This window comes from Bemisia tabaci, chromosome 2 (assembly GCF_918797505.1).
Source record: "Bemisia tabaci chromosome 2, PGI_BMITA_v3".
In the NCBI taxonomy this organism is placed as follows: domain Eukaryota; kingdom Metazoa; phylum Arthropoda; class Insecta; order Hemiptera; family Aleyrodidae; genus Bemisia; species Bemisia tabaci.
In genome coordinates, this window is record NC_092794.1 from 67,651,976 (window position 1) to 67,672,761 (window position 20,786).

A 20,786-nucleotide genomic window follows, 5' to 3' on the forward strand; every position below is an offset into this window, starting at 1 on the left:
GTGCAGTGTTTTTTTACAAGCCATTGAATGACCCCCAAATTGAAAAGGGGATGAAATACGAACTCCTAAAGTTCATGTTGATGCCGGCACGACAGACATTGGAAAAACCTGAGAAGAGGCTGAATCGGTCAAAAGATTGTGTTACTCGTTCCACTTCCTGTATTGACCTAATGGACCAACTTATCGATGCAATAGGAAAAAGGTAACGTCTAATGCAACTGCGCTACACTTGAGTACCGACAAACATGGGCTATTGGGCTCATCAAAAGAGACGACGAAAAATTACCAGATAAGTCAAATTTTGGCTTCAGCCGCCAGAGGACTTTGCAAGATAAAAGGAAGTTCCATGTACGGGCATCATCAAAACATGCGATGTCCAAATATAGCATGAGAGCATCGTCTGGCAAATGGAATAAGCCGCGCACTCATATCAGCCGGCCAAACTTAACGATTCAAGAACAGTGGAACGAGAATGCAATTGTGTGGTATTGTGGGCTCGTTAGTGCCAAATCTCACCCTATCACACCGTAAGAATGTTCAATATTATTTAATCTTTAGCCTACGCAAAATTATTTCGGCCAATATCGTTCATCGGGTGTTTCGGGGGGGGGGGGGGGGGGGAGAGAAAAAGAAAATAAGAAAAAAATAAGAAAAAAGAAAGGAAAGAAAGAAGAAATAAAGGCAAAAGGAAAAGAAGGAAAAAAGAAAAAGACAGAGGAGAGGAAGGAAAAAAGGAGAAAAAGAAAAAACGAAGAAGAAAGAAAGAAAAAATATAGAACAGTATAGAACATTCATCATTGAAACTTATTACTCTCTTCACTGTACAGAGTGTAACTTAAGAGCGTTGAATCCCAAATCAACTTGAGGCTCAATTTGATTGCGTGACCAGCGTTAGAAGTTTTGCGAGATTGAGAACTTCAAGATTTTTGAAATTTCGAATTTTTTCATAACTTTAGCTCCCTCATTTTATACTGCTTTCCATTAACTCGCTGGGAGAAAAAGTATCTTGGATTTAGAGTCCATACTCTTAAACAATTGGACAAGAAAACACACTCTTAATTCAATCGGATTTTTGTTGGAATCGAGTGCCAAGTCTCTTAATTTAAGCGAATTTTCTTTTGATTCAAGCAAAACTCCGACTGGATCAAGAGAGTATTTTTTCTTGTCGCATTTTTCAAGAGCCTGGATTCTAGATCCAAGAGACTTTTTTTTCAATGCTGGTGTTTCCTGACAATTTCCGGTTTCTAAACCTGTAAATACCTTGTAATAGCAGTCAGCAGATACAGATAGAACCGTGTGCACCCCGTGTGGTATTTACAGAACTTGAGTTCGATTGAATTATGCATTCGTGGTGTTTCCTATTACATCTATTTAACGTGACAGGAAAATAACGTGTATCATGCAATAGTCAGGTTCGTGACGAAGGTCACGAGACTTGAGAATTTTGAGAAAACTTACGGAGAGAAAGAACCAAGGTTGCACTTGGTTTACAGAGGGTTGGGAAATTACCTGCAACAGAAAAAAACGAAATGTATGAGTATCGTGCCATGATAGTTTAATTACTAACATGCACTGTTGAAAATCTGGAGGTTAGATACAGAGACGGATTTTATAGTCATGAAAGGTTCTAGTTAAATCAATTCCAGGTATTTCCTACCACAGAGCGAGATATACTCCACACTGCAGTGAGTGCAGTGTACGTTACCCTGAATATATCTCTATTGCACCTTTTCATTAGCATTGTTGGATTTCCACAACTCGATGGTGAAACTTCGAAAATGCGTACCTCGCTTTGTGGTGCTGGTTGCAGACTTTCTTCATACTATATTTTTCACAAGGAAAACTACTGAGCGTCGTTTTGTGAAAATTCCAGTTTTTTCTTCTCTCCGTGAAAAATATTCTATGAAAACTTCAAGCCATGATGTTGGTTCTGTCTCCTTTGGAAAAATAAAATAGGAGGGGAGATTTTGAAACACCGCAATCAAGATAAGTGCTCATTTTTGCAGTTTCATCGGCGAACTGTCTCTAGAAAGCAACGATTTTAGAGTGAACGTTCGTACTAATCGGACCTTTACATCACACTTGGAGGATGCGCGTTAACGACGGCACAGAGATACAACTATTCGTACTTGATGGACGTTCGTGCTGCATCTGAAAAATTGAAGGCGCGATGACTCGAACCGTGAGCTCTCAATGCTCTGCTTTATACTGTCAATGAAGCGTCGCTCTGATTCGGAAGAGAAGTTAAAAAAAGGCCTTGAGACATCTCTCCTACCTTCGGCTGTATTACTCACGTAGTGCTTGAGCCACCATTATGAATAAGACAAACGGAAACTAACACAATATGGAAAAAGAGGGAGGGAAAGGGTGCGTGTTTACGACGGCGCAGAGATACAACTATACGTACTTGATGGACGTCCGTGCTGCGTCTGAAAAATTGAAGGCGCGATGACGCGAACCGTGAGCTCTCAATGCTGTGCTTTACTTTCAATTTTGCAATTTTTACTCCGTGCGATCAATAAACTTTGAACCTGAAAATAGCGTAAACTTGTGCTGATTTGCCAAAATTTTCTGAACCCCTCTCCACGTAGGGAATGCCCTACGAGAAAATATCACATCACGCCCCTTTAACCAGCCAAGGGTCTACGCCCTCAGATGCGAGCCAGTCCGACCCTGTGGTCTCTCATTCCATTTGTTCCTTGCCGTACCCCCAATTTCTCGGTCGATTCCGTTCATAATCTAAGTGAATAAGGCCTAAAATGCGGGAACCAATCAGAAATGGATTCGCATTGTCTGTACTCTCAGTATACAGCGACTCTAGTGCGGTCGAGACTCGTCCGTAAAATATTTCAGTACGGTGGGAGGACCGACAAAATTCGGCCCCAGTTCATTTAAGTCCATTAATGCCCATTGTTGTCCATTCGATGGCGTTTTCTGGATCCTACGGATTTCCACGTCTCCAGGACTTTCTCTGTGAAGGCACTGGCGTCCCACTCGGGATGCGGGAGAGATGAAGTCGCTTGGACGTCGCAGCGTTGGCGTCGCGGTCGCTGTGCCCGGGTCGCCGAGGTTCGAGGTTCTGCGGTCGGTGTTCCGCTAAACGGGTTTCTTTTCACGGGCGGTGGCAACGGCCGGCGATGCCACCGCCGCGCCGCACAGTGGAGCGAGCCAATCAGAGAGGTCGCTCAAAATTTGGAAGCATTAAAAGCTTACGACTCCTTTTATACAGTACTGTCATTTTATTTCATCAAAAGATTCCGAAAAAATTGCGATTCCCGGAAACACATTACGCGACGCCAAAGTTCCGAGACAACTCCCGGGGAAGAATTCCAAAATACGCCCGGATTTTGTTCCGATGATAGTGAAATTTAATCAAAACGTCCCTAAATTTGATCAAATAAATGGTCAAACTGGCGGAAAGTAACCTAACCTAACCTAACCTAACCTAAAAATTCCGGGGAAATATTCCGAAATACGCCCAGATTTAGTTCCGATGATCGTGAAATTTGATCAAAAAGTCCCTAAATTTGATCAAACAAATGATCAATCTGGCGAAAAACCGCAAATTTGGTGGCAATTCCGGGGATTTAGAAGATTCCGGGAAAAGTTCCGAATTTCGGAATTAATTCCGGGAAATGGCACCACCGCGTCCATACAAAACATCGAGGTTTTAAAAAATGGTTCCACTAGTTTCCTTATGAAATATTCTACCAGAGGCACCCCTTAATATTTAAAATGTAACGACAAAAACATAAAAATTCGCAGTTTCACTCGCAAATTTCAAGTCGGATCTTTCCGGCTGACTCGGGCCATTGTGCGGGATGGCACCGCGCGGCGAGGCGGCAGGACAAAGCAAGCGCCAGCGCCAATGTTTCCGGACGGGGCCGAGCGGGGTGGAGAAGAAAGTTATTTATTATGACTTGACCACTCGAAAAAGTGAAACCGAACGCCTTCGCACTCCGTTCCGTTTTGTGCAACAGCCCTCCTCCACTCCTCCGTCCCCCCTCGCTTCACCCCCCTGGGCGAGTCCCCCGCTCGTCGTTCCCGAGTGTCTCGGCGAAAATAATTCATCCGTGTGTAAACTTTCGAAAATGGGTCAGTCTCCCAACCCGTCCGATGGGCCGACTGCCGTGTTATATTACTGAGGAGAGCAGAATGTGCAAACAAGAAGTCAGAGGAAAATGCTGTCGTGCTAGGGAAGAACGCCGTATGAGCCATCAGATGTTGCCAAAAATTCCTTCGACAAATGACGAATTTCCAGTAAAATTTAGGAATATTTATCCTCTCATTTTACGGAGGACTTCGTTTGTAACTTGATCTAAAAGGTCTGAAAATTTCAAGGAAAAATATTCACAACTTTCTTCAAAAATTTATTGTTTCTGCGCGTAAATTTGGCAACATTCGAATGTTTATACGGCGTTTTTCCCTAGCACGGCAGAATGGACCTTTAGATGGACCGCGTGATTTTGGAATTTTAATAATTTGAGTTGAGATTCAAGTTCCTCGTTAAAAAGTACCCCCTGACACCATGACGGTAACAGTCAAGTTTCATACGTTAGTGCGCCTTCAATTACATTTGATACCGTGCAATACTTTCATGGTGGAATAGTTGCATTGGCGCCTACAAACCTAACAGGGATACTGCATGCATTGCGCAATGAGTGAAGTATCCCTGTTAGATTTGTAGGTGACAATGCAACTATTCCACCAAGAAAGTATTGCACAGTATCCAATGTAATTGAAGGCGCATTAACGTGTGAAAATTGACTATTACCGTCAACCACTGTTTGCCAAGTGGTAACTTCACGCCGATTAAAACATTTTACAGGGTCCAAATTTTCAAAAAAGATACTCATGGTATAATCACCGTGTTTTAGCGCACTTTTTCGATGGCTCCTGAGTTTTTTTTAGGTCTTGAGAGATGATATTGAAATAAGTCGAAATTCACGATTTTGCTCAGAAAAATGGCAACGTCACAGCGTGTCAAAATTATCAGAAGGGGAGCATTGGGAGTATCTTAGCTACTAATTTCACACTCTGATTACAATTTAGGCATCAGTAACGTTAATTTGCCGAGAGGGAAAAATCATCAAAAACAGTCAAAAATTCGTTATTTTCATTCGTGAAAATGGCAACCGCGCGTAGGGTCAAAAGCATGGAGGGGGACCAAAACTTCACTAGGGTGTAGTTTATGAACTAATTTTTCCCTCTGTTTAATTTGCAGACCCCTCCGACTTTATTTTTTGGGAGCGAAAAATTACTGAAAAAAAGTAAAAATTCGCTATTTTTGCGGGGATAAATGGCAACTGCGCGTCGGGTTAATTTTGTCCGATTGACCCCGAATTTCATTTCCCGTGTTTTTGAACATGCTGTAACCGATTTAGGGGGTTACGGCGATAAATTTCCGAAATTCATTTTTTGTGGGCCACCCTAATGGAGAGATTGTCTTGATGTAGACGTGGACTCTCAGGATAGCGTGTGATATCCCCTCAATTTTGGCCTCATCTTGAGAGCTTTTGTTGAGCTTTGGTGTCGATTTCAGAGAAAACCAGTGGCACCATCGTGTTTCTCGTGAACTTTTACATGAGAATCAATAGTCAAATCGCAAATTCCTCACACATGCAACATCTCCATTTTCTAGTCCAGCGATCTTCCGATCAATAGAGTCCCTCTATACTGAGAGTCAAGACAACACCCCCTCATTGAGTCACAAACGGGAATAAAGATTGCAGAAATCGAACGTTTTTTGTAATCTTTGATCGGCCCATTCTCAAATTCCTTTCTCCGTCCCTTCTCTCATTCCGTTTGTTCCTTGCCGAACCCGTAATTCCCTGGTCCATTCCAGTTTATAATCTTTGTAATCTGTGAAAATTTAATCTTTATTCCCCTTTGTGACACTGTAAAGGCCTAAAATACGGGAACCAATCAGAAATGGATTCACATTGTCTTGACTCTCAGTATAAAGGGACTCTACCGATCAAGAAAAGGATTGCAAAGCGATGCGACTTGGCAACCCAGTGAGCATGAAGCACAGTAGCCTACATCTACATTTCCTGTGCCATTGCAACTGCCGAATTGAAGACAGGTTCCGTTCGGGTGCCGGTGCCCCCTGCATCACGGCGCATTCCCCGCATGATCTCCGTCGGATTTATTGCTCTTCCGCTCGCCAAAATTCGCGCGAGCGCCCCGCTACGCCTGCTCGGTACCTATACGGCATGAAAGTCGGACGCTCGAAAGCACGCGGCCTTTGGCAGCCGCCGTTTGAGAGGAAGAACAAATCGACGGCGTAAGTCCCCAATCACATATCGTCACCTTCCAGGCAAAGTATCACAAGCGCCATGCGACGTTTAAAAATTTCGGCCGCCATTTTATTTTTTTACAGAGAAATTGTTCAACGAAGCTGTCCGAAAATTTCACTGAATTTTCTTTATGCTGCTGATAAAATTTAGTGAAATTTCCAAACAGATTCAACCAACAATTTCTCAGTGAAGAAATAAAATTGCGGCGGAAATTTTTAAACGTCGCATGGCGCTTGTGATACTTTGCCTGGAAGGTGACGATATCTCGTTTGCGGTGTCAGAAAATATCCGGCTCTATGTTATTTCTTTAAAAGAGAACAAATTAACATCATTCCTTGAAGTTTTCCCAGAGTTTTCTTCGTGCAGAGAGGAAAAATCATGGCTGTTCTATAGAATTGCCGTTGAGTAGTTTTCCGTTTAAAAAATAAAGTATGACAGGAAGTCTACGACGTCGCAGATCGAGTTGTGTGATTGCCTACTTACACCGTCGAAATGCGCTACAAAGGAGTTCTTGCATACTATCAGGGTGTCTACTAAAACAGGCTGGCCAAAAAACAGTACTTTTTCAGTGCATTCCCGAGATTTTCAGTACCTCCTCAACAGTAAAAATTCAGTACTTTTTCAGTACTTCCCATTAACGAAATCCGAAAAAGTTTTAAAAATAAATGAATTTCTCGCTCAAATTGCGACAAAAATGACAAAAAATTAAAAAGAAAAAACCGGACCTTCTTGCGGAATATACGCACTTTTTCAGGACTTCCGGACCGTCCTTAAAAAATAAACACTATTTCCGGACTTTCCAGAAATTCTGGACTTGTGGACACCTTGCATACACAGGAGATTCTCAATGGGCCAATTGCGCTGGTCACAGAATCGTGTTTTGATGCATACTTCTTGTGGATCAGCTGAAAATAATAAGGTCTGTTCAAACAGCAACTTTCTACATTCAATATTGGCCGAGATATCGCCCTTTGAAAAGTCGAGTTACTGACGTCATCCACCGCGGTGGTGACGCCTTTGGTCTCTTCCACCTTGATACTTTTATCAGTCGGTGTGGCATACATTTGCACTGATTGTTCAACGTGAAACTCGGATGAAAGCAAGGTGAAAGGAACCAAAGGTGTCACTACCGCAATGGATGACGTCAAAAACCCGAATTTTCAATGGGCGATATCTCGGTTAATATTGAACGTAGAAAGTTGCTGTTTCGACAAATCTCATTATTTTTAGCTAATCTACAAGGATTAACCATCAAAACACGATTCTGTGACCAGCGCAACTGACCCATTCAATAGTCGAATGAAAAATTTCGCGAGATACACGTCGATGCCAATATTTTTGTACCTAAAATCAATTTCCAGAATTGAAAACGCTCTCCAAGTCCTCGTCATCAGAAACATACATTGATGACGTAATCGAATACGAGCATCGATAAGCTCATCGTGGATGCGGTGGATTAAATTTGCGATGAGGGACCACTGTCTCTGACTCTTCTATAAGAGCACCTTTTTGCATGGGGAAACCACTGGCATGCATTTCGTGATCCCTCTGTTGTAATTTAAAAACTATTCGTGATATAACCTGAAAACAATGGCCTCTAGTGTGGTCTTCAGATTGCATTGGAAGAGGACGGAAACGCCCCCAGGAATCGAAGCGACAGAGCATTGACGTTGCAATCAGCGTCACTATGTGGGTTCGTGGGTGTCCCTTTGAAAACGCCAGCGCAGCGGCAATAGAATCGGTCGAAACTTCACTAGAATTTGCTCCATCGACCGACTCTGAGCTCGCGACGCAAGGATCAGTGGCGTGGCATGAATTGCGATATATTGATTGTTATGACATTTAAACCTATGGTAAAGAATCGATTATTAAGGTGTTCGCTGCGAACACCCTGTTTATCGATCCTTTTCCGTAGGTTTATGCGGTATAACAATCGATTTATCGGAATTCACGCCACGCCACTATGGCTAGGATCATACAACAGACTTCGCAAGCTTGATCTATTCAATCAGCATCCTTTTTTTTCGGTGCGTTGCAGTGATTTTTCCTTCCGAAGAGCTCAAAATTTGGACAGAGCGCTTTAACGGAATCTCATGGGGGACACTACTTACGCTTGAGACTTAAAGGAAAAAATCTCTCAAGAATACATTACGGGGCCCTTGATCAAATTATGTAACGGTTTGACCTCAAGAAAGAAAGAAACATACTATTAGTCTGAAGACTGTTGGACGGCGGTGAGACCCGCGACCGCTACCTCTCACGTAATACTCGAGCTGGCACTTTTTACCAAGGTTAATGGTGTTGTAAACCAGGAAATACTCGCTTATGCCTGAAGGTGTGATTAATAAAATATTGGAGACAAATACCTGTTAAATCAAGCAGCTAGTCAGATGCATGGACAATTGATATTATGAGGATACGACCATTTTAGTTGGCTTGCAGATTACTTAAAATTAGGTTATTACTTCTATGAGTATGTAATGTTGAAACACCTTGGAATAAGTATCATAAACGTCGGAATTGTGACCATCTTTGCAAAAGGGAATTTTAAAGTCAAATTCTTATAAAAAAAAAAAAAAAAAAAAAAAAAAAAAAAAAAAAAAAAAAAAAAAAAAAAAAAAGAACAGAGACACTCTCAGAGTCGCAGGTTTTCAGGGATTTCAAAATACCCAGAATTTTCCCTCACTTTCCAAGGTTTCAGAACATAAAAAGCCCCAACTTATCGACGTTCTTCTCGCATGGTTTCTCGTGAAAGTTCGTTTTACTTGAAAGTCTAAGCACAAAATTTCTTAAAAACTTAAAGAGTTCCATGTTTTGGCTGAAACCAAAAAATGCAAGGTTCCGCAGCAAAATACCCAAGCTTTTTTCTGACTTTATCTGGGTTCTCCCTGACTTTTCAAGCTTTTATCATCCTTGCTCTGATGAAAGCGTGCTTTACGCGGGTTTTGACACAGAAGCGCCCGAAAGCGTCGCGCCAAACCGTAATTGTGAGGATTTAAAGTTCGCAATTCAGAAAACATAGTTTTGAGGAAAAGCTATTGCAAGTTGTATTACTCTGCTGTATTAGGAATTCGAAATATGATGCTAATTTCGCAACATCGGTTTACTCCCCAGATTAAAGTAGAGGGAGAAGGCTTCAGCACGCTTTGGTAAATTAAGCGAGTGTGTAAACTCTACAGTGATAAAACAGAAAAAAATTAATTCTTACTTGCGTATCCAATTCCGCCGCAAGATACGTCTGCGAAAAAACTCCGCCACGTGCCAGCGCGCATGTTCGGTGTTATTGCGGTCCCTTCAAAATTAAGCTAGTTCCCTTTTCCGCCATGTCTTTGGACCCTTCGGATCTCACCCCACCACCCCACGAAATACGGTGATTAGCAGGCCCTCCCCAACCCAACCGCGAAGTCCCGTCACACCGGCTGCCGCCGGCTGCCGCCGGCTGCTTTACGTTATGCGCCTCACTGATATGTACATCTTGATAGCGCTAGAGTCCCTTTAAACCTAGAGTCAAGACAATTCGGCCCGTGGATGTCACAAACGGGAATAAAGATTACAGAAATTGAACGTTTTTCGTAATCTTTGATCGGCCCATTCTCAAATTCCTTCCTCCGTTCCTCCTGGTTCCTCCTCTCATTCCGTTTGTTCCTTGCCGAACCCGTAATTCCCTGGTTCATTCCAGATTATAATCTTTGAAATCGGTAAAAATGTAATCTTTATTCCCGTTTGTGACGCTGTGGAGGCCTAAAATACGGGAACCAATCAGAAATGGATTCAAATTGTCTTGACTCTCAGTATAAAGGGACTCTAGATAGCGCTACCCTTGCCGGGGATTCTATGAGATCTTTCGGTCCCTTTCGCTCATAGAAAGAATCGAAAGCTACAGCGTGATGCCGTTTGGCCCGAGGGTCTAGAAAGTTCCAAAACTCCGACCGCTCGCCGCGATCCTACGATTCTGCCTCACGTGATCTTGATTCCTTTTCGCCTCATAATCGAATCCTGGTTTTTCTGACCCATAGACGTTTCCCGTTTCCGTATGAACCGTGTTGTGTTGTCCACGCAACTACACTTTTTCGGAGATTTAAGTCGACATGGTGGTTAATTTTCTCACTTTTAAATATGTTTCTATACGATTTCCGAAATCAGGAAAGATTATAAAAAATACTGCGAAATCAGCTCTGCAGCTCGTAGCTGAAGCGATAAGAAATTTGCGTGCAAAGTCTCCATTCCATTTCGGATTGGAAATTTTGCGGCTTTGAAATGCAGCATTGCCACAGAATTCAGAAAATGAAATCCTCTGACGTTTCCCTCATACGTTTTGGTGAAATTCCCTGACAGTTGAAGACATACAAGATGGTTGAAAAGACATAATTGGAAATAGTTTTTCGGCATTTGTTGTTTAAGACGTTAAACCCATTCTGGAAAACAAATAAAGGAGCCTAACCAATTTTTCCCTGATATTTTCCTCATTTTCCTTGACATTTCCAGGTTTTCCCTGACTTTTTGAAATTCCCTGACAGTTCCCGGTTTTCCCTGACTGTGCGACAACTCTGGCGTTCCATTTCAAAGAAACGACGAGTTGGACTGCATTTTGCAATTTGGACCTATAAATTCTGGCTCATCTGAAAAAACACTTGTGTGCATAGGGAAACTAATGGCACATACGTTGTTTTTAAACCGGGCCGGAATTTACAAGTCCAAATTGCAAAATGAAGTCCAATTGATTTGTTTTGTTTTTTTTTTTTTTTTTTTTTTTTTTTTTTTTTTTTTTTTAAAGAATGATTTTATTTATCAGATAACAACTTTGAAACAAGACCGACAGCAGTCTTGCTCGAAATTGGGAAGACGTGCAATTGACATAGTAATTGTGCAAAATAGATTAAATTACTTACATATAGCTACATATCAACTATCAATTTAGTTATATTGTGCATTTCATGTCTCTACCTATTTACTTATTTTCATTTAATTCTTTTTAAATAATAGAGTTGCAATCATTATTCCCGGAACCGTCTAAGACACTACTTCGAGAAGTCCAATTGATTGTTAATTGATTTTTTTACTCGATTAAGTTGTTTGGCAGGGGCTCGGATAGAGCTGTCGGTCCACTCTCCTCGAGGAATGCCAAAGTTTTCGTTGCTCAAGACTGGGTCCCGCGTAGGCTCGCAACGAAAGCGAACTAGTCCGCGTCCACGACCGGGACCGGTTGATGTTGTGAAACGTTTTTTGGACGTCGGATGTGATGTGATTCTTACATTACGCGATTTTATCGTGAGCTGTCGGTTACTAATTATCCCGACCCGTATCCCCATCCGAGCTTAATGTTTCGCTTTCCCCTCGGCCCTCGCTCGCGTCCCTGTCTCCGTCGGGATCGCTGACCCGGGCGCATGAGATTCCGATAAGTTATTACGTTGCGGCTGTAATCCCCGACCGCGATCAGAATCAGAATCAGAATCAGAATCAGAATAGCACGCGGCTCTCTTTACGCACTGCGCAGTCATCATTCACGCTGCTGCTAGACTGCATAGAGAAAAAAAAGTAGGTGTTTGCATTTCGGGCATCTTGGAATTTTTTGATGATTTGATGACGTAGGTCGGTACAGCGACGTTTATATCCTGTCGATTTTCTTGGAAATGGTGAAATTTAAGGAAAAAAGTCATTCTATAAAAAGTGCTTGAAATTATGTAATGAGTTGATTTAAGTAAAAAAAATCGGACATTATGGTCCGTTTTTCATATTTCGAATTCCGGATTTCGCTGGCCAGGTTGTAACGACCTACGTCACAGGGTAAACAAACCTTAAGATGCAAACACCTCCTTTTTTTTCTCTATGGCTAGACTGGGGGGAAACGCACGGAAAATAAAACGGAGTTTCCAAAGCTTTTCCATCGTCCAAGGTTTCCACAGAGTTGGGAAAATTAAATTCCCTGATATTTCCCTCAGTTCCTTGACACATTTTGGCGAAATTCCCTGACGATTGAACAAATGTCAGATTTTTAAAAGGGCACAGTTAGAAATAGTTTACAGGCAAAATTTGTTGTTCGAAGCGTCAAACCCACTCGAGAAAGCAAAGGAAGGTAATTTGACGAGTTTTCCCCGACATTTTCGTCATTTTCCCTGACTTCTTAAAATTCCATGACATTTCAAAGTTTTCCCGGTATTCCCTGACTGTGGCAGAGTGGCAACCCTGATCATCTGACTCTCCGTCAGGGTGTCTACTAAAATTTCATTTTGGATTTTCCTTGAAATTTCTTGACTTCAGGCGAGAATAAATTGATACTTGATTGACCAAATCAAAATATTCGATGAATTGACTCAAATTTTGGAAAAATGCTTGCACTCAAGATTTCCTGATCCGTAACCGATTTTCCTGAAATTTTCCGGTACTTGCTGACGGTAGACACCCTGTCCGTTTTTCTCACGACTTCTTTGGCTTCCTTCTCGGAGAAACAAATTCGGATTTACGAGTCAAATAGTTCAATAGATTCTTAATCAGTTCACCGAACTGAACCTTTAGTCGATGAGACCGACCGCTTCAGTTTACAGAATTCAACCGGGAAAACCTTGATTTACAAATGGAAACACTGGGGGGAAAAACACATTGGATCTAGAGACCAGACACTTGAAAACATTGACAAGAGAAAATACTCTTGATTCAATCAGATTATTGCTTAAATCAAAAGGAAATCCGCTCAAATTAAGAGGCTTGGTTCTTGATTTAAGCAGAAATCCGATTGAATCGAGAGTATTTTTTCTTGTCGATGTTTTTAAGAGTCTGGACTCTAGATCCATTGTGTTTCTTTTTTCTGGAGAACTGTTCCGAATCGATCGAGGTGTGTTCGCGCCAGGCTGCCGTGAGGAGTGCCTAGCCGGGACATTTTAAGGGGGGGAAAATTGATAAAAATAGAAATAAAAGAAGAAAAACTAAAAGCTTCTAAACTAGACAGCAGTGGAGAGGAGACAAGAGGACAGGACGAGGACATGCTGCGTGCGTAAGAGGATTTTTGCTCGGTGAGCACAGGATGAAGTGGTACTTTATTGCTCATATCCAGGGATACACTTCACTGCGTTTGTGGGTGAGGTTCAGTGAGGACGAGAGCATTGCTTTACCAACTCTGATCTGGCAAGAATTATACAGTATACACCGAGAAATGTGAGCCTCCGAGCCATAATATTTAGATATATTACCTATTACGTAATCAAGAGGACTTGGAACACGTATTGCGTTACTGACTCCAGGGAGCAAGGGCGACTTGTTCAAATGGCAAAGGGAGGCGGTGCCTCCCCAAAGAATATACTTTGGGGACCACTCTCTGGTTATCACGGAAAAAAGAAGTAGGGAGGTCCCTATATACTTGAACGTCACCAATTAATTGTGGTAGTATCCCATTGAATTAGGTTACTAACCCAAATGTTGCTGTACTGACCCATTTTGAGTTGTACGGTACTACCAAGACTAATAGGATATTCATATCATCCAACAAATTGGGGTAGCACCACAATTTTCGGGGCTAACACTTTCATTCCCGTGATCCCATCGATGGATGTATTTGGCATGTCTGATGAGGTTGCGATGATTTATTTTTTTAGTGAAGCAAATCTACGGTGTCAAGAATATCTGTAGGAAAGTCTGTAAATTTAGGAAAGCAATGCGCAAGAGAGATATTTGGGAGTAACTCAGAAACAAGGGTGGCTTTTAGAGACCACGCTGTAGGTCTATGTCTTCAATGAAACGAAACTAAAGTGACAGGCAAACTTCAGCAGACAACGATTTTTCGACGGCTATATTTTTAATTTTTCGGAGTGAAAATTGATCGTGAAAAATGTACTCCCCTTCAAATAACAAGTGTTTCTGATGGTCCGCACTTGAAAAATAGTTAAATTATCTCACAAAAATGTAGTAAAGAAGCGCTGGGTCCACACTATTATGCGGGGAAAACAAGGCCAAAAAGTTCAAAAGTTTCAATCAGAGTCGAACATTTTGAGCATAGTCTTGCCTTGAGCTGGTGCTCATTAGAGCTCAACATTTTTTACTCTAGTTTAAACTTTTTTGGCCTTATTGTTTTCCACGCATAATAATGTGGACCCAGAACTAATTCACCACCTTGTTAGGTACATACAGTTTAGGCCGCGTTTCTTAGTGTTTTTTCTTTCTCACGATTGACATTGCAGATTTCATTCTCCGTTTTGTGTGAGTGACCTATACTTTTAGCCGTGAAAATTCCCCATTCGACGGATTTCAGGGGACATCTGGTTGATCATTAAACTTAAATTGATAACAAGTAAAGCGTGAACCCATCAATTAAAGTCAATCGATGATGTTTCAATAATCGGCCGGCACAAGCTAATAAGCGGCTGAGAGCGAGTACCATCATCAGAAACAATGGCTTCTTCGTTGAGGATAAATTAATGGATCAATTAATGAAACTCGTGATAAATAAAATCTTATTGGTACTGGTTTGGTATTGGAACTCGATGATTTGTAAACCAAATTTAGATTAAAAATGGAGGAACGAAAAATTAAATAAAATGATGAATTGCTGGTTTGATATTAAAAATTGACGATGAATAATGTGAATCGATTTCAAAATGCGGAGTCGAATAATTGAGATAACTCGTAAAATGCAAGCGTTGCGTGCTACCGCCGTCGCACGCAGTTAACGCGTCGATGCTGTGTGGTTTACGAACTGAAAGTCATAAATCGCAACCTATCAACATCATAAAATATTCCGGTCTGCACGCACGCTGTACAATGTGCATGCACCTGTGGATATTTCTATTTCGTCCCGGTGAGTTTCGGACGAACGATTCGCTGGGGAAATTTTATTTTCGGCTGGCGGACCGTGTTCTGAATAATCTAAGCCCTAAAAAAAAAGATGCAAAAACTTGAATCACGCGAGAATTTTTTTATGAATATGTAGATAAGAAGGGGTTGGGCGGAAAAAATGAAGAGTAAAAGTTAAGACACTAAACAGACGGAATCGTTACGCTAAAGTGCGCGATATTTTTTTCTAATTTTAAGACTTAAATAATGGAAAATAAGTGAGTTTTGAAAATAATTTCTCGTAGAGGGGTGAAAGTTTACAAAACATTTACAGGAAAGGAGGAAAACTACGGGTTTTGTTGCGAAGGAAGAGTAAAAATTTTCTGGAATGCTGAAATGATGGAGCAACATCTGTTTAAAAGTTCTAAAAAAAATATCCGATAAGGGAGATTTTTCGTGCCCTTTGGGGCTAATTTGAAATTTAGGATTTTGTCACCAAAATGTTCAAGTTCAAATGGAAAAATATCGATCGCAGATAATCCACGATTCGTAGCTTCTCTACCGCGCCGTGCTAATGAAGGACGCCGTATGAGCCGACAATTAAATGTCGCCAAATTTCTCGAGATAAAAGATTTACTTCTGAGCTATGCACATTATTCCCTGAAATTTTTCGATCCTTTGAGTCTGATTGCGAATGAAATTCTCCGAAAAACTGAGAGGAAAATAGTCACACGTTTCCCGGAAAATTCGTTCTACATTGAAGAAAATACGGCAACGTATGCTGCCGTGCTAAGGAAGAACGCCGTATGAACATTCGAGAGTTGCCAAATTTCCTTCGATAAAATGTTCATTCTTGAGGATAGTTATGAAGATTTTTCCTTGAAATTTTCAGGAACTTTAGGTCAAATTACGAGCAAAATTACCTGAAGAATTGGAAAGAAAATATTCATAAGTTTTCTAGAGAATTCGTCCTTTATCGAAGGAAATTTGGGAACGCATGTAGGTTCATACGGCGTTTTTCCTTAGCATGGCAGTATGATACGCTGTTTTTCCTCAGCTCGGAGAGTTGACAACGTGGGAGAGTGATGGGCGAGAAAAACTGGAGTGGTTTCCAAGACCAAAACGGGGTTAAAGAAGAAGACCGGAATCTTGGTACGATTATTTATTATGAAACGCAGACGGGAGGGGGACGAGGGACGAGGGATGGGGGGATGGGGGGCTGGAAGATGGGGGAAGGGGGGTCGCTTCCCGGCACGCCACCATCAACCCTGCTAGGCGGACGTCTTCACGACCGATGTTCCGAATGCCAGCGGCCGGATGCCCCTCCCCATCAAAGTTCCACGTCGCCGATATCAAGTTTAATGATGAGTCGATTTTCCGTTCATTGTCAGTCCCTTGTCGATGACAAATAGACAGACTGAAAACCGGACACAGGAGGAAAATGAAACGTTAGCGTGAAAGCTTTCCCTTCACCATGGGTAACGCCTATCCGACAGATTAGTTTAAGTATTAGGTATTGACTGTATTTTTCTTACTTAGAGACAAATTAACTCTCATTGGGTATTTTCGACTGTGGCGGAAACTCGGGGTTTAGGGGATTCAACATTTACTTGGGGGAAAAAACATTCATCTTGCAAACTTTCTTGTTGCCTTTTTAAGATGGGGTCAAACAAGCCGTCAAAAACATCTCCGAAGTGTGAGAACCTTTCGCGACGAACTTTGATTTTGAAGTTCGATTAACCATTCAACTACGGACATGGACATGGTACGGATTGGGCACAAATGAAAGGGTAACCTTATTAAAATTTCACGTAAAAAAATTGATTAAAAATTATTTCCGATTTTAAATAATGAGTTAGATGAAAACGTTTTTTGTGTACGTTAACTCAGGATCCCCGTTCACATAAAGACAAATTCTGATGGAGTCAAATTGAACACTAAATTTTCAGTATGTTTTAAGATGGAGGAGAAACTCCTTTAAGTTATTTCGTTGTTTTGAGCTTTGTACTCCAGCAATTAAATCTAATCTAATCTAATCCAAGATGGAAGAACTTGGAAGAATTTTTCTTGACAAGATTACAAGGGTTAAAAAAGGAGATAACTGTGCTAAACCAAACAGAGATTATTTGCCCAAAATTGATAGTATCGTTTTCTGGGCCCTATCATGGACTAACATTGATCTTGGTTTTTTCTGAGAGCAGGAAGTTTGATTTGACTGATTCTGATGTAAACAACAAACACTCATAATCTCCTGATGCATTAATTTGCGGATATTTCCAACATCTTCTGCTTGAAATTTTGATCAAGAAACATGCCTTGTGGAAGTGCAATCTTACGCTGTCTGAGAATCCATCTAATGTATATCATAAGCTTACACGTGAATTCTCGACTTTAAAAATGGCTTGCTTGAAATCACAGAAACATCGTTTAACTCCTTCAATGACTCGACACTTTGTCCATCGGTATCATTAGGCGAGAACAGTTCAGATCATTAAGAGGAAGAAATAAAAAAAAAAACGAGGAGGAAGAAACTGCGGTAACTGTGTCGTCGGAAACCGTTTGTACGAGGTCTTTAAATTTTCATGTTCGTTTCTAGGTAGGAAGCAAATGACGATCAATTGTTCTTAACGATTGAAAAACGTAGAGATATTTTCCTAAGGTAAAGAAGAGCTCTAGTTCAAGGTAGCGCTCGGTAAAAGCAATCAATGTCGTACTTCCAGCCGAAAACTCCAAGTGGCCTGACTTCCTCAGTCCAAAATATAGCGAGCTTTCATTGCGGAATGAAACAGCGTGCCGCAAAACGAGCAAGGCAGATGTTGGGTGTCTCCGGCAGAGCCGTCCAAATCATCAGATAAAATTTGACCCTTCAATCTTCCATCTGTTCATTTTCTGCGCTATAAAAACCTTGGCGAATTTATGCAAAATTACGTTGGATACACATTGCATATGGTGACCATGATGCGGATAAGGAAACAGCGCAACGAGACTTCTCTCCCTTCAGAAATCTAGATACAGTGATTACTGAGAATTTAAGGCGATTCCATAAGAAGCTATTAGATGGGTCAGGTCCCTAGGCTCCTAGAAGAGCTGTCTCTAGTCGTTTTCGATTAGTCTAATCGAATAATTCCAGGCAAGCTTTAATTTTTTCGGAGTAGACTGATCGAAAGACGGTGCAAGGTTGCGAGTGAGCGACGGAACGTGTTGCGCCTTCAATTCGACGGATGGGCAAAAGCGGATCCTACGGGTTAATATAGTTGCATCCTCGGAGATTGATCGGCACGCTGGTTGTACGTACTTAGGAGACTTCCTTATCGGATGGATCTCTTTTTATCTGTCCCGGGTGACAAGTTTTCTTGAATTTTATAATATATATATTTTATTCCCTATCCTTGTTTCATGACTTTCCTATAGATTTTTGGACATTAAGTTATCTAACTTTATTTTGAATTTTCAAAGTTTTCATGCGCATGATTGGTCATAAAAGTGTATTTTACCAAAAAAAAAAAAAAAAAAAAAAAAAAAAAAAAAAAAAAAAAAACCAGAAAAAAAAGAAAAAAAAGAAAGAAAGAAAAAAAAAACAGCTCAGTCTCTTGAGACTGAAAAATCTCAAAATTTGAGAACTTTCAGGCAGCAGTTCTAATTCTTCACGGCACAGCAAGTGAGTGCGACGAAAAATACTGAAATGTCAAGAACGTTCCCCGACTTCTTAGGGTGGACAAAATTCCCTAACTTTTTCACGTTCACTATGGATTTTATTTAGGCGATTCTGCAAAGAGACACATTTCACACTGAAATGGTCGAGTTCTCGGAGGCTCACCTTAACCTAGGTACACGTATTTGCTTGCGAACACAGTCTGAGTGTTAAAATTTGCGGTAAAAAAAAAAAAAAAAAAAAAAAACCGCTATGGCAAGTCGTGATATCTGCACTGAATCGGCTGTTCTTCACAGGTACTTTTTCGAAAGTATTATGAATTAAAAACACTTGACATCACCTCTACTTCATGTATTTTCGACAAGCTATTACTTTCTTCACAATGATAAGAAAACCCAATGTTCGACTTTAAAAAGTTATGAGAGAGTGCGAAATTTCTCAAAAAAAGTTTGCTCATGCTTTTACGTTTAATAAAAGGTCAAAAGTCCTTGATTAGAAAAAATATTTTTTTTTTTTTCAAGAAAAAGTTTTCCCTCCGTAAATATCGGACGATTTCAAAACTCGGGAGATACACCAACCGAAAAAACAACCTAACTGTTTTGGACCGAATCAGCATAAACAGCCGCCTGGGAAAGGCCGCGCCAAACCGCAAGGTTCACGGTTTAATCAATAAAACAGTCGAATCTATTAAAACGAAAAGCCTTTAACTTACTTCTAGCAGAAGCAACCCTCAAAAGTCCAAAAAGGCACGTTGTTAATCCAAAAACAGGTGTCACAACACACGAAACACTCGCGACCTAGCCAGCTTCCTTCCTTTTTTTTTTAAAAAAAAGACAGAAAATAAAATGGGAAAATGATGAAGCACGACGAAGTGCGAACAATCCGACAAAAAAAGTCGGTGACCCTCAAAATAAGGGTAAACAATGGAAAGGCAACTAAGTACTAAAACACTAAAAGGCGCTATTCGGCGGCACGTCGGTGTGGCCCCGCGATTGTAAACAAACTAAACCTCGAGCCAAGCTAGAGAACCGATAGGAACAGATGGGCAAGCGAGGACGAAGACTTTAGCGCCACAGGAAGGTTGGTACCAAGTGCGCTCACTAGAGGCGCTGCGGTCGCTTTACCGTCGAGGGAACGCGAATACTCTGCCATGTGCAGCAGTAGGTAAGTGCATTGCATTTATGTATGAGCCACGGTTAGGCATGCTCCTAGGTGATTTGCGGCTCATCTTATACTGCGTTTACTGCTCTTTTCCGTAGCACGACGGTCAGTACTGCCGCTGCGCCTGGATGAGGGAGCTCGCTGGGAGAGACAAATGGAGCTCGTCATAGATGGATGGTCAACTTGTGAGATGTGTAAACAGCGGTGGCTACTTACACTAGAACTAGAGTGCCTGTATAGCGAGAGTATGGACGGATCGCTTCATGGAGAGCTTAGGGCCCAAAAGTGCAGCCACCCTTCTAACCAACTTCTAACGCACAAAATTTCACTGCCAGTCTATAAATTCCAATTCTAACGAAGATGGCTAAGAAGGTACATAAATGAGCGTTCTTCCACAAAAATGAGTAAATTTATGCAAAAACTAAGTCAAATACAAGCTTTATAAACGATGGTCGATGGTTCGTAATAATTGTATTAATAAATCGCTCTGGATAATTGAAATTCATAGGTTGGCTGCATTTCTGGGCCCTAACTTTATTCGCGGAGGCATCGGTGGAGGCCTGATGGATTTTCGGAGTTTCACATCTGTCTATACTCGCGCTATACAGGTACTCTAACTTATTACACCGCTGACCGATCGCGACATCGAGGTGTACAGAATTTCGGTGCGAGCAGCGGTGGCTCTTGTTTTTCTTCGCTCTAAGGATAGCTGCAGAGGTACTTTAAAAAATAGAGGCAGTGTTGAATTCACGAGAGAGCATGATCCCCATTCCCGTAATCAGACGGCACTAAGAAGAAAAACAGTCTTGGGGAGGAAAGAAAAGTTGGTTGAGGGGAAGAAAAAAATTCAAGAGAAAGATTATACGAGAGGGCAATTCCGGAATGTCCGTCATAAAAAAATGCACGGCATGCGT

The 20,786-nt window shown here is 41.3% G+C and overlaps 1 protein-coding gene and 1 long non-coding RNA gene across 7 annotated transcripts in view; both read right to left on the bottom strand.

The window, feature by feature from the left end:
• The window catches only part of Svil (Supervillin), a 390,519-nt gene that overhangs the window by 102,467 nt on the left and 267,266 nt on the right, over positions 1-20,786 (bottom strand). The window lies entirely within an intron of this gene.
• LOC109041837 (uncharacterized) lies at positions 1,458-20,464 on the bottom strand. Its single transcript, XR_002010007.2, has 2 exons — positions 19,424-20,464; positions 1,458-1,509 (listed from the first exon to the last, which is right to left on the bottom strand). It is a non-coding gene; the product is annotated as an uncharacterized lncRNA (long non-coding RNA).